This window comes from Pollicipes pollicipes, unplaced genomic scaffold (genome assembly GCF_011947565.3).
Source record: "Pollicipes pollicipes isolate AB1234 unplaced genomic scaffold, Ppol_2.1 Scaffold_6138;HRSCAF=7277_pilon_pilon_pilon, whole genome shotgun sequence".
Taxonomy (NCBI): Eukaryota; Metazoa; Arthropoda; class Thecostraca; order Pollicipedomorpha; family Pollicipedidae; genus Pollicipes; species Pollicipes pollicipes.
In genome coordinates this window covers 6,534,365-6,546,872 of record NW_023596818.1, presented here as the reverse complement: position 1 = coordinate 6,546,872, position 12,508 = coordinate 6,534,365, and the positions used below count along the sequence as shown (strand labels likewise).

Genomic DNA, 12,508 nt, shown 5'->3' with positions numbered 1-12,508 from the left:
AGACTAAGATACCATATACTGAAAGGATAGGATGTCGGCTATGGCACATCGATTGTGGGGTGTTCTATGTTGATCGGTGCCGTGGGTTTAGAGCGCAGGAATGTTTACGCCCTTACTTTTCCGGTTTTTTGTATTTTTGGTGACCTCTCAGCTGACCCAAGATCACCATATTCTGGAGAGGCAAGATTATTGTCCAATGGCCTCAAATGGCGAAGGTTTAGCGTCGATCGGAGCCAAAAACTCAGGTACGGCGTTGTCAACATATTTGGCCTGCCTTTTTGTCCCGAAGCCGAAGCTTGCGGAAGTTGGTTCGCGCGGTAGTTGCAAATCTGGTGGCGGGAAACGAGCTGATTCGTGAGGACAGTATTCCGCTAGGGTAGTGCTGCTACACGGGTGTTCGCGCAGCCAAGTCCAAACCACAGAACCGCTGAAAAGGTTTCTTTAAACGGCAATCGAAAGCCAGAATGCAATCGCATGAGCCGTTCTGGGATTGGTGATATCTGGCCACCACATGTTCCATGATGTTCGCTTGTGTTTCCTGCGATGTTTTTAAGTGGAACTTTTTTGAGATGAATGCTAGTTGTGTTGCATTCATGTCATTCTTAAAAATAAAAGGTTTTAGAAAACCCTCATTTGTGCAGCATTTCATACTTGATTTATGTCATGTGTAACATGCTGGTAATGGACTAGATTAGGTGGCACATATCTCACCTCTCATAGTGAGTTCTTTAAAGGTGATAAAGGTGCAAGATGAATGAATGCAATTGTATCAGCTAAACCTCACAAATAAGCTATGCCATGTTGTCATCAGTACATATAACATACATTATTAATTCTGTTTAACACCTTCATATTCCTCTAAGAGTACCTTATTGCAATGATATGACACAATCACAGCAGCCGAAGTCAAACTATGCTGTAGATTGATCCGAAGGTATCCGTGCCAGCTGTAGTCTGGCAAGTGGGATCACAAATTTATGTTAAAACAAAAAATCAACTGTGTCTGCCTCCTTAAGTACTTAGCTGGCAGGTACTGAGACATTTATGAAAAGCTTTTTGGGGCAAGCAAAGTACTTAATATTAGTACCTTCTGTTGAAAGTGTGTTATACAAATGCTAGTCGTTATATGCCAAGACTTCTTATTCTCATGCTGCTTGTATCAGTTTCCCACACTGTCCACAAATGATATTATAAGAATGGCATGGATGCATCTGATGTAAAGCCCAATGCCTAAAAATGTAAATCAAAACTTCAAAGGTTTTCTTTATGATGATTGCAACTTAATATGAGATGAATTTGCCCTGCTTGGAAAAGCACAAGGCTTATGCCTGTATGAAATGAACATTTCAGATATCAACTCAGAATATTCTTCAGTGCAAGAAATGGAGCCACCTGAGATATTTGAATTTCCATTTCCACCATACAAGGCTCAAGAAGAGTTTATGAAAACATTATACTGGGCCTTGGAGGAGAAAAAGCATGGAATTTTTGAAAGCCCTACAGGCACTGTAAGTTCGCATTCTCTGGCATAATTTGCACATAGTGATACTTTTGTGCTGTAGGCATCATGTTGTGCAGTACCATTTGCATCTAAGCTCATAATGACCAATTTAGTATATTTATCTCAGATGCATCTGTCTTCATCCAGAACCAGCATCAGGCAGCTTGAATGCAGAAAAAGTTGATGCAGTTTTTGCACATGTTATTGAAGCTGATCTTTCCATCTCCTGATAAGTATAGCAAGACCCTGGTCTGGCCTCCACTCCTCATCCAATCACTACTCCTTTGCTTCCCCAGTATTCCAGCCATAGACCCAAGTCTGGCAGCACCACATCCCACTACGTCAACTCAGCTTGACCCTCCCCTCTCCCCAGGGCAAGTCCCTGGCGCTGATCTGCGGCGCCGTGCGCTGGCTGCGCGACCACGAGGCGCGCGAGCAGGCTGCTGCCGAGGCGGCTGTGGAGGAGCTGCGCGCGGCCGCCGCCGGCCGCTGCGCCCGCCGCCCAGCCCGGCGACTGGCTGGCTGACCAGGCGGCTGACCGCCAGCGCCGCCAGCAGCTGCAGCTGGCCGAGCGGCGGCTGGCGGCGCTGCGACGCGCGCGCGCCCGCGTCACGCTCCGGCCCGGCCGCCGGCCGCCTGCGCAGGTGAGGCAGGCGGGGGAGGGGCAGGACGGAGCGGCCAGAGGTGTCATTTTTGATGTTTCGTCGTTGATGTGGTAATGTGGCAAGCATTATTTGCTTAAAGCAACAAACCCAGGAAAAATAGTCTTCCAGTTTCCAAGTCATACTGAGGCTGAGGTTTGGTGCTGTTTCAGGTGTATGCTTAGGGCATTGCGGGACATCAATTGACCAGCTCCCGAAAGAACCACGCTGTGTAACGACGGCATATCCTGGCTTATAGACTGCATGTCGTCCGCTTGGGTTCGGGTGAGGCTCTCACGCCTCTGACTTCCCCCGCAGAGTACCGAGCTGAGCCCGCTTGGGTTCGGGTGAGGCTCTCACGCCTCTGACTTCCCCCGCAGAGTACCGAGCTGAGCCGCCAGGAGGCCGAGTTCCGCGAGCTGTTTGGCGACGTCATCGAGCCGGAATCGTCGTCGGCGCCGCAGGGAGACGACGCGGACCTGATTGCTGACTTCCACAGCGACGAGGAGGCTGGGTCCTCGGACGAGGGCGGCGACGGTGACGAGGAGGCGTACCACGGCACGCAGGTGCGGCACGTCGCCGTTCGGGAGCCCCATCGGGCCAGTCGAGCGTGTGCGTGTCTGCTGACATGTTTGTTGCAAGCTCCGCGCTACTTGATGCCCTCGTTGATGCCCTCGTTGATGCCTTTTTGATGCCCTCGTGTTTGTTCGCCCTCGCAGTCGGTACGGAAGCCCACACGTCCCAGCGTCGGTAGCTGTTTCCAAGCTTACTGTTCCATACAGTGTGATATCTTGCAATTCAGCAATCACTGAATGGTATAAACTGCTCAATGCTACATCATGATATGTCAGGCAATGGTGTTGTTCAGTTCAGTCATCTCTGCATCCTTGGTAATGCAGTTTGTCATGCTGGAATGTTTTGGTATTACCATGCGCAAGCCATCTGTAAGAATGCTCGCCACAGTCCTGCGTTGGGCGTGGTCGGTGACGGGACGTCATCGATTCCAGATCATCTACACGAGCCGCACGCACTCGCAGTTGAGCCAGTTTGTGGGCGAGGTGCGCCGCTCGCCTCACGCCGGGCACGTCCGCGTGGCGGCGCTGGCGTCGCGTCCGCAGCTCTGCATCAACGACGCGGTGCGCCGGCTCGGCAGCCTCGGCCTCGTCAACCAGGCGTGAGTGGGGTGGAGGTGGCGGCCCGAGGTCCGAGGTCCGTGTTGCTCGCCGCTGTGGCGTAATTGGTGTGTTTTTGGTGTGAGGGTCCATGGATTCTGGGTGGTTGTACGCGGAGTAGGGGGAGAAGGGTGGGTGATCTGGAGATGTCGGAAGGCTGGGAACAAAGACAGGGAACTCCCTGCTGCGGGTTCAGAAAAGAAGATAAATGCTGGATACTTTTGGTGGGACGCCACAAAATACTGGCAGTTAGGCTTGTGCGTACCTATCACGTTTGTTTAATCACCCTACACGCAAATGAAGTTGTGTTTGTGTGCCATGTGTCGTGAGGTTGCACAAAGGAATAATACATCGGCTCTGTAAATATTGCACTCTCGGAGGGACCCGTGCGTCTTACTCCGTATGTCTGTCTCCAGCTGTTTGGATATGCAGCAGAAATCCACCAGCAAGACCACCAAAGTTTCGAAGGAGGACGGCCGCTCCCAGAAGAAGCAAAAGGCGACGGGAGCGTGCCCCTATAAACGGCGCGTGGACGACCTGGCGACGGAGGTGAGAGCCCCGGGGCGTGCCTGGAGCTTCGGTCAGCTGTGTTGTCATGCTGTAGCCGCAACCAGATCTGCCATGTTCACCAGACTGCACGCCGACGTCGTTGGCCGGTGATGCCGTTCGATCTCGCCAGGGGACCGTCACCTTAGCTGTCCGTGGTGGCCATCCCTGCCGTCGGACTCTGGCAGGGTGATGACTGCCGTCATTCCGTCAGAAGTCCGTCATCTGGACAGTCCATGGTGGCCGTCCCTTCCGTCTGATTCTGTCGGAGGTTTGTCATCTTACTATCCTTGGTGGTCATCCCTGCCGTCATGTTGCCAGAGGTCCGCATCTTAACTGTCCGCGATGGCCACTGCCGTTAGATTCTGTCAGAGGTCCGCGACATTGAGCAGCTTGTGAAGGAGGGTCGCCGTCGAAAGGCGTGCCCCTACTACGCCAGCCGTCGAGCGGTCAGGGACGCCCAGGTCAGTGGTGGTCATCTCCACTCCCTCGTGTCGCCCCGCGCTCCCGGCAAAGGCGCTGTGTGTGAGCGGGTCGATCATACGTGCTGCGTGAGCGCTATGTGGTCGGATTAGTGGCGAGCGGACGGCTGTTCGGGTGTCGGTAGTGTAGCGGTTAACGCGTCTGCGTTAACCATTGCGTCTGGGAAACCAGAGGAACGGGGTTCGATTCCCCGCGGTGCCCGCCCTTCCTGCCAGGGTGAGCGGCAGGCGACGCCAAATAGCCTCAGCAGCTGACTGCGTCGTAAATCTCCAATGACGCATGGACGGACGGCTGATCGCTTCAGAGCCTTCCTGTCTGACCATCTGGCGAGAGAGATGCGCCATTTCTGTCGGTCCTTGGGGGTTGGTTAGAGGTCGCGCGCGCGTAGCTACCTGAGTCTGTCCGATCACCGCGACCTAGAGTGGAGCGGGCAGCGACCGTGGCCTCTCCTGCCTGCTTCCGACCAGCCCCTCCCCCCGCCGCAGCTGGTCGTGGTGCCCTACAAACAACCTACTGCACAGCGGCACGCGCGCCGCCAGCGGCCTGCGGCTCGCCGACAGCGTGGTGATCGTGGACGAGGCGCACAACCTGCTGGAGACCATCAGCAGCATCCACTCCTGCCAGCTGGCGCGGCGTCAGGTGAGCGCGCTCAGCGCCGCTGACCGGGTGGGGGGAGACAGTCAGCTCCCTGCGAGAGCGACGTGAAGGCCAGCTGACGCGGCGTCAGGTGAGCGCGCTCAGCGTCCCTGATGCGGCGTCAGATGCGGCACCACGCCCCGTGGGATCTAGTTCGACAGCTGCGCGAGGCTGAAGCGTCACGACTGAGGTGTCCACGGGGCCGCCCACAGCCGTCCGCCGAGTAGCCGGCGGCTGGCGGCCGTCATCGGCCAGTGTCAACTGTCACCAGGCCGGAGCTCGCACGTCTGCACGACCGTCCACGTACGCGCTCCGTGTCAGGCCAGAGTTACCGCTTGACAAACTGACCACCAAACTCCGCATTTATGTTAAACAGGTTGTCGGCTACGGATAGATCAATGAAGAACGCGACGATTTTCAGGTGACTGCATCGTAACCGAATATCAACACATTGGGGACGAAACATCGCAGCATACGAAGTCTCCATATTTGCACACATATTTTCATGTAAGAAATATGCGTTTGGTGTACGACTCCTGATTTTATAACATACAGTCACCTCTCCGGATGACACACCTATTAATGTCGTGTCAGGTGGCGGACGCGTGTGACCAGCTCCTCTACTACATAGACACCTACAAGAGCAGGTTCTCGCCCAAGAACCTGCTCTACCTACGCCAGCTACTGCACGTCCATAAGGGCATACTGAAGCTCGTCGGTAGGTTGATTTGGCGACGAGTTGGAATGTGCTATGTTGATATGATGACGTGTTGAGTCAGTTAATAATGCCGTGTTGTGCCATGATAGTGTCAAATGCCGTGTTGATATTCTATCACAGTCTTTCTTCGGCCATTGCGAAAACGACGAGAGCGCGTAGTTGTACTTTCCTCTGCGATTATTGCCCGGCGCCTGATCGTGTTACCGGCAATCGTCTGGCGTCTGTTAAGTCCAAGCGATGGATGTGCGTATTATTCCAAACCTTCAGGGTGATGACCGTCATCCCGTCCATAATTCCCATCCATTTGTTTGTCCGAACACACCCAAACTATCATGATAATCAAATTTCATCATCTGTATGGCTCGACGCCTACCAGTTGCGTGCGGGTGCGTTCGTGTTAATTACCACCACTGAACAGCACCTCCTCCCCCTTCGCCACACCCTTCAGACGGCACCGTCAAGGCGCCGCCGGCCGCGGCCGAGGGGACGCGCGTCCTCCAGCTGAACGACTTTCTCTGCGGCGCCGGCATCGACAAACCTGAACCTGCGGAAGCTGCAGCTGTTTGCCGAGAAGATCCGACTGGTTGCAGAAGGTTGGTGTCGGTCGATGGCTGCGGCTGCTTTCGAGAACGTTTGATGCCAGGCTGGCAGAGAAGAGAGATACTAGACTGCCGATACGCCGACCACGCACTGCCCCGTCGGTCCCAGGTTAGGGCGCCCCGGCTGGAATGACTGGGACTGTCGTGGCTTGCCCTCAATCGTGGCGGACGGGGGGTGATAGCTGTGATCCGTTCTGGCCGGCCCGGACTGCTGCGACCGGCCGCTGACCGACCATAACTCTCCCGCCCGCACACCGACCGTTACGCCCACCCGCTCACCGACCGAAACGCCCGCCCGTTCGCCGACACCTTAACGTCCGCCCGCCCTGCTCACCAACCGTTAACGCCCGCCCACTCCCCGACCGTTGACGCCCGCCCCGCTGACCAACCGTTAACGCCCGCCCGTTCACCGTCCGTTAACCTACTCTCACTCACCGACCGTTAACGCCCGTCCGCTCACCGACCGTTAACGTCCGCTTATGCTCGCCGCGCCGGCCGACAGCTGCGGGGCTGCTGGAAGCGGCGGCAGGTGACGCCGACGGCGCCGGCCGCCCGCTCGGCCGTGTCGCAGTTCCTGCGGGAGCTGCAAGCCAGCCGGCCGCCGCCCCGCCCCGCCGCCCCAGGTAACCTGGAGAGGGCGCGGTAAGGCCGCCGTGCAGACACCACCTATTGGAATGGGGTGGGGTTGGTGGAGGGCAGACCCGACGTGTCTGTTAGTTTGAGTTGGTACATTAAAACACTGCTGTGTGTCTGCGTGCCCATGATCCGATCTTTCTTGTAGTGCCGAAGCTGCGCTTTGTCCCACGCTTCCTGGCAGATTGAGAGCTTGCTCAGCATACCGTATTACTACCCCATGTATTGCGTCCATAGGTGATGTGTTGCTGTTCTGTCACCACAGTGCAACCACTTGTGGAACATACACCCACTCTGTGAGCCATATAAAATCCAGTGGGTTTTAGCTGTCCATTTGCACTGGTCCTGATTGCGTTTCAGTGGAGCCTGCGGAGACCGACTCTCGGTCCTCGGATATGCCCGCTGATGGCCACGCTTCAGCTGATCAACGCCCTCTCGGAACCCGACCGGGACTGTCGGCTTCTGATTACCACCCGCCAGGGCGGAGCCACCATCGATCAAATACCTGGCGCTGAACGCAGCTGCCCAGTTTCAGAGCATCGTCAGGGAGGCGCGGTGAGTGTTGCATGTGGTTTGAAGTTCTACATACACACCCAAATGATGTTCTTGGATGGAAATGTGAAAGAGGATATTAAGGTCCGAGTTGCTGGTTGTCCCGATCACTTGGTGTCTAGAGTTCCTAGTTAACCTCGTCGTAGTGTCCCAAGTTCCCCTGCGCCAGAATTTTCCGTACTTCCTGACGTGATATGTTGTGATCTCCTCGTGGTGTCAGAATAGTCCGTTTATGCCATCGTAAGTGTTCGGTGTTCCCTTATCTGAAATCCACTGGTTTCATGCGGCGGAGTTTCCCGTGCGTCCCATTGTCAAAGTTCCCATCTTCCCCGCCATCGGAGCTCCCCGGGGACCCCATGGTCTGCCATCCGCGATTTTGCCGGCATCGGAGCCTCCATCACTGCCTGTGTCGGAGTTCCTGTGTGCCCAGTGTCAGAGCTCCTACACCAGGCCGCTTCCGTGGTGAGCAACCAGTCTGCCTCCCCCCCCCCCCCCTCCCCCCCGTGGCGCGGCGGCCGTGGTCACTCCGAGTCCCCTCTGGTGACGCTCCCTCCCCTCAGCGCGGTGATCCTGGCCGGCGGCACCATGCAGCCGGTGTCGGAGTTCCGCGACCAGCTGCTGGTGGCGGCTGGCGCCGCTCCCGAGCGCGTCACAGTCTTCTCCTGCGGACACGTGGTGGCCGGCCGACCAGCTGCTAACGCTGTCTCTGGCGGCCGGCCCGTCCGGTGCCGAGTTGCTCTTCAGCTACCAGAGCCGCGCGCAGCGCACCACGGTCAGAACGCGCCGGCGTGCAGGACGATGCCCCGACCGTCTGCGGCCGCGGGCTCGCTGAAGCCGGCCACAGACGTGCAGAGGTGGTGGCTTAGCTTGACCTCTGGATGACGGTTAAGACTGGACGTTTTAATGTTTGCTGTGTTGTTCTGGTGTTGTGTCAGTGTGGGAGTGACCGTGTCTTTTCACCTCATTGAGTGGTGAACGACCGCGTGGTATCCCGAGACGCGGTGTAAGACCGGTTGTGACGACACGTTTATCGCTGGATTGTTTGACGTCGCCGGCCGCGTCGGCGACCTACTGACGGCATCTCGCAGCTGTTCTGAGCCGACGAAGCATTAGCAGCCGAGATCGCGCGTAGTTCGGGCAGCATCACAAGCCGTGCGCATAGGACGATGAAGCTGCCGTTACCTCTGCAGGGCTCCACACCTGGCTGGGGGCCGCCCTCTGGAGCCAAGCCCGTATCGGCCGCTGGCTGACCTGCGCCATGCCCGTCGTCTGTGCCGGCAGCTGGACGAGCTGGGCCGAGTCCTGCTGAACCTCTGCAAGCTTATCCCGGCCGGCATCGTCTGCTTCCTGCCGTCCTACGACTACGACGCCGCCGCCGCGCTCGCCCACTTCGCTTCCACCGGCGTCATGGACAAGATCTCTGCCAGGAAACAGGTACTGCTGCAGAACATGGGTATTGCTTCGTGCGCCATAGTTAGGGCGTACTGGCACAAGGCTGCTGGTTTGCTGCGATGGTGTCGTTTTGGGCTTGATGTCTGCGATGCGTTTTACCGAATAATTGGATTATCCTGTTGCGCTGTCTTGTGAGGACCATCGTGGATGGAGCACAGTCGTACATCTTTTTAGTAGATCGGGGCAGTATGGCTAGACCCCGGGATCCATCCGCCCCGGCCTCGTGTCGCCAGATCCGCTTTTGTACTGTTGTGTGTCAGGCTTGGGTTCATTGTATTGCCGGACTGACTCGGCCCCTCTTGACTTGCTCGTGCTGTTTGTTGCATCCAGCTGCTGCTGCGTGGTACGTTCTGCCTGACCTGACTTGCGACCTGTGGAGTCCTCCCTGATCCTCGCCAGTGTATTCGTTCAGACGTCTTGACCTGACGTGACCTGACCTGACCTGACCTGACCCGTCATCGGCAGGTGTCCTGTGAGCATCGCCAGTCTAGCCTGTTGGACGTGTTGACTTGACTTGACTTGACCTGACCTGACCTGACCTGACCTGACACGACCCGACTCGGCACCGGCAGGTGTTCCGTGAACCTCGCCAGTCCATCTGATCAGACGTATTGACCTGACCTGACCTGACCCGTTACCGGCAGGTGTTCCGCGAGCCTCGCCAGTCGAGCCGGTCGGACGCCGTGCTGGCTGAGTACACCCAGGCCGTGAGGTCCGGCCAGCGGCCGCCGGCCGCCACAGGGGCCATTCTCTTCTGCGTCGTCGGTGAGAGCACGGCGCCATGTCGCGCGGGTCGTCCCCTGCAGCGTTGGAAACTGCCGCAAGGTCGTGGGGTAGCGCCGCAAGATGGCGGGATCCTGCGCGAAATGATGTTGTGTACTTGCCGTCCTTCGTGCGCCCGGGATGGCGCTTACAACCAGCTGCTTAAGTTGCCTCCTGCACCACTGGTGTTCTTTTTGCGCATATCGCAGCAGGCTTTATGAAGAAAAGAGTTAGTTGTTTTAATGTGTCAAGTTGTAGTGACAATGGAAGCTTTGCTTCCCACTGATTGTAAAGATGCTGAGCGTGTCTCCATCACGCCAGCGTCCTGTGCGCACGACCGCGTGCCGCACGGCTCAGTCATGTACTTCGAGGTATGCTGCGTGCTCAGATAAGCGTCCGTCGACAGTAACTTCTATTGACGCTAGTGTGGGCTGCTGTAAAAACAACGCGTTCATCGAGGAGCCTGGGGCACGCCCCTTTGTGGGTCCGTCGTCCACAAGACGTACGTACCGCACCGCTGTATCGTGCCCCAGTGCTCCGCCGTGTGCTCTAGTGCTCCGCTGTGTTCCAGGCGGCAAGATGAGCGAGGGCATCAACTTCAGTGACGATCTGGGCCGCTGTGTGGTGGTGGTCGGCCTCCCATACCCCAACGCCAAGTCGCCCGAGCTGATGGAGAAGAGGAGGTTCCTGGACGCCAACATGGTACGTGGGCTGACTTAGTGGCCTCGGTCTGCGTCTTCACTGGTTTCTTGACACCAATGATTGAAACGAGCATTGAAGTCAGTCAGATCTGCCGCGTTGTTAATTGCGGCTATTGTGCGAGTGGTCCACCCGGCGTAAACCTCGCCAACCTGGCGTTCTCCGTCGGATGACATGTGTATCAATGGCGTCGTCTTAATGTACGCTTGATTCACACATGAATGATCACTGAAAAGATGCGCAATGCACGTGCATGAATATAGCTGCGAGGTTGCGTTTAGCTTTGGTGCTACTTAGCCCGCGCACGTTTTTTATGCGTGATGCAGCTGAACCATGCAAATTCGAGACCCGTGACCATTCCGCTCATCCATCCATGCCGTACCATTACGCACCATTACGCACCATTACACACATTACGCACCAGCCGGTGTAAGGCTCCGCTCTGCCGTGCCGCCCAGCTCGGGCGGCTCCGAGTATGGTGAGGGTTTGTTCGGACGCCGAGTCAGCCAGCACTGACAGAGGCAGTCGGAGGACAGGGTCCAGGCAGAGACTGAACGAGGACGGTGTGTAATGTGCCTGCCTCGGCTTCAGCAGCGGTCGAGGATGTGTGTAATGCTGCCTGCCTCGGCTTCAGCAGCGGTCAGAGGATGTGTGTAATGTCGCCTGCCTCGGCTTCAGCAGCGGTCAGGAGGCGGTGTGTAATGCCGCCTGCCTCGGCTTCAGCAGCGGTAGGAGGACGGTGTGTAATGCCGCCTGCCTCGGCTTCAGCAGCGGTCAGAGGACGTGTGTAATGCCGCCTGCCTCGGCTTCAGCAGCGGTCAGAGGATTGTGTGTAATGTGCCTGCCTCGGCTTCAGCAGCGGTCAGAGGACTTGTGTGTAATGCGCCTGCCTCGGCTTCAGCAGCGGTAGGAGGACGGGCGTAATGCCGCCTGCCTCGGCTCAGCACGCGGATGGCGGTTGTAATGCCGCCTGCCTCGGCTTCAGCAGCGGTAGGGACGGTGTGTAATGCCGCCTGCCTCGGCTTCAGCAGCGGTCAGAGGATTGTGTGATGAATGTCGCCTGCCTCGGCTTCAGCACGGTAGGAGGACGGTGTGTAATGCTGCCTGCCTCGGCCTCAGAAGCGGTCTGGAGGACGGGCGCGTAATGCCGCCTGCCTCGGCCTCAGCAGCGGTCGGATGGGCGGTGTTGTAATGCCGCCTGCCTCGGCTTCAGCACGTGTAGGAGGACGGTGTGTAATGCCGGCCTGCCCTGGTCCACAGAAGCGGTCGGAGGACGTGTGTAATGCCGCCTGCCTGGTCCACAGAGGCGGTCGGAGGACGCTGTGTAATGCCGCCTGCCTGGTCCACAGAAGCGGTCGGAGGGACGGGCGGGCGCCCGGCCAGGTGCTGTATGAGAACCTCTGCATGAAGGTCCGTCAACCAGTCGATCGGCCGCGCCATCCGCCACCGGTGAGCGCCTGTTTGACGCCTCCTAGCGCAAACAGGTGCAGACGGCCCCTGTGGGGACGCTAGGAGGGACGCGCGCGATGTGAGCGAGGGACTGACATATTGTGTACTGGCGCGTGATGGCTACCTGAAGTCACACGCACCTTATAGATAGTTTGCGTGAAATAACGTGAATAAGAAAAGTCGTGAACTTTTGTGTTTGAACTTCATCAGTGCAAGCAATGTCCTTGCACTTGTTCTTTGATCAATGTGCTGTCCTTCTCACTTTTCTTCGCGATTCGGTGCCGCCTATTCGTGTATAAATGGACGTTTGTGTCACGGTGTGATCGTGGTCGCAGGAACGACTACGCCTGTGTGGTGCTGTGCGACGCGCGATACGGCAGGGCCAGCGTGGCGGAGGGGCCTGCCGGAGTGGATCCGCCGGGGGCTGCAGCACCACGGCCGCTTCGGGCCCGCCTTCGGCCAGATCAGACAGGTCAGGTCACCGGTCGCTGGTGGGTAAAGGTCGGCTGGCTGTCCGAGGTTAGGTCAGCGGACTCACGGTGGTATGAGGTCGAGGTCAGGTCGGGCCGTCAGGGTGGTGTGAGGTCACGGGGTCAGGTCAGATGGCGGTCAAGGTCAGCCAGGTCGACTGAACACTCAGGGGCCAGGTCAGGCACTGGGTTCAG

General features: G+C 57.4%; 1 pseudogene; it reads left to right on the top strand.

The window, feature by feature from the left end:
- Positions 1–339: 339 nt before the first annotated feature.
- LOC119106124 (ATP-dependent DNA helicase DDX11-like) lies at positions 340–11,847 on the top strand (annotated as a pseudogene).
- The last annotated feature ends 661 nt before the right edge of the window (positions 11,848–12,508 follow it).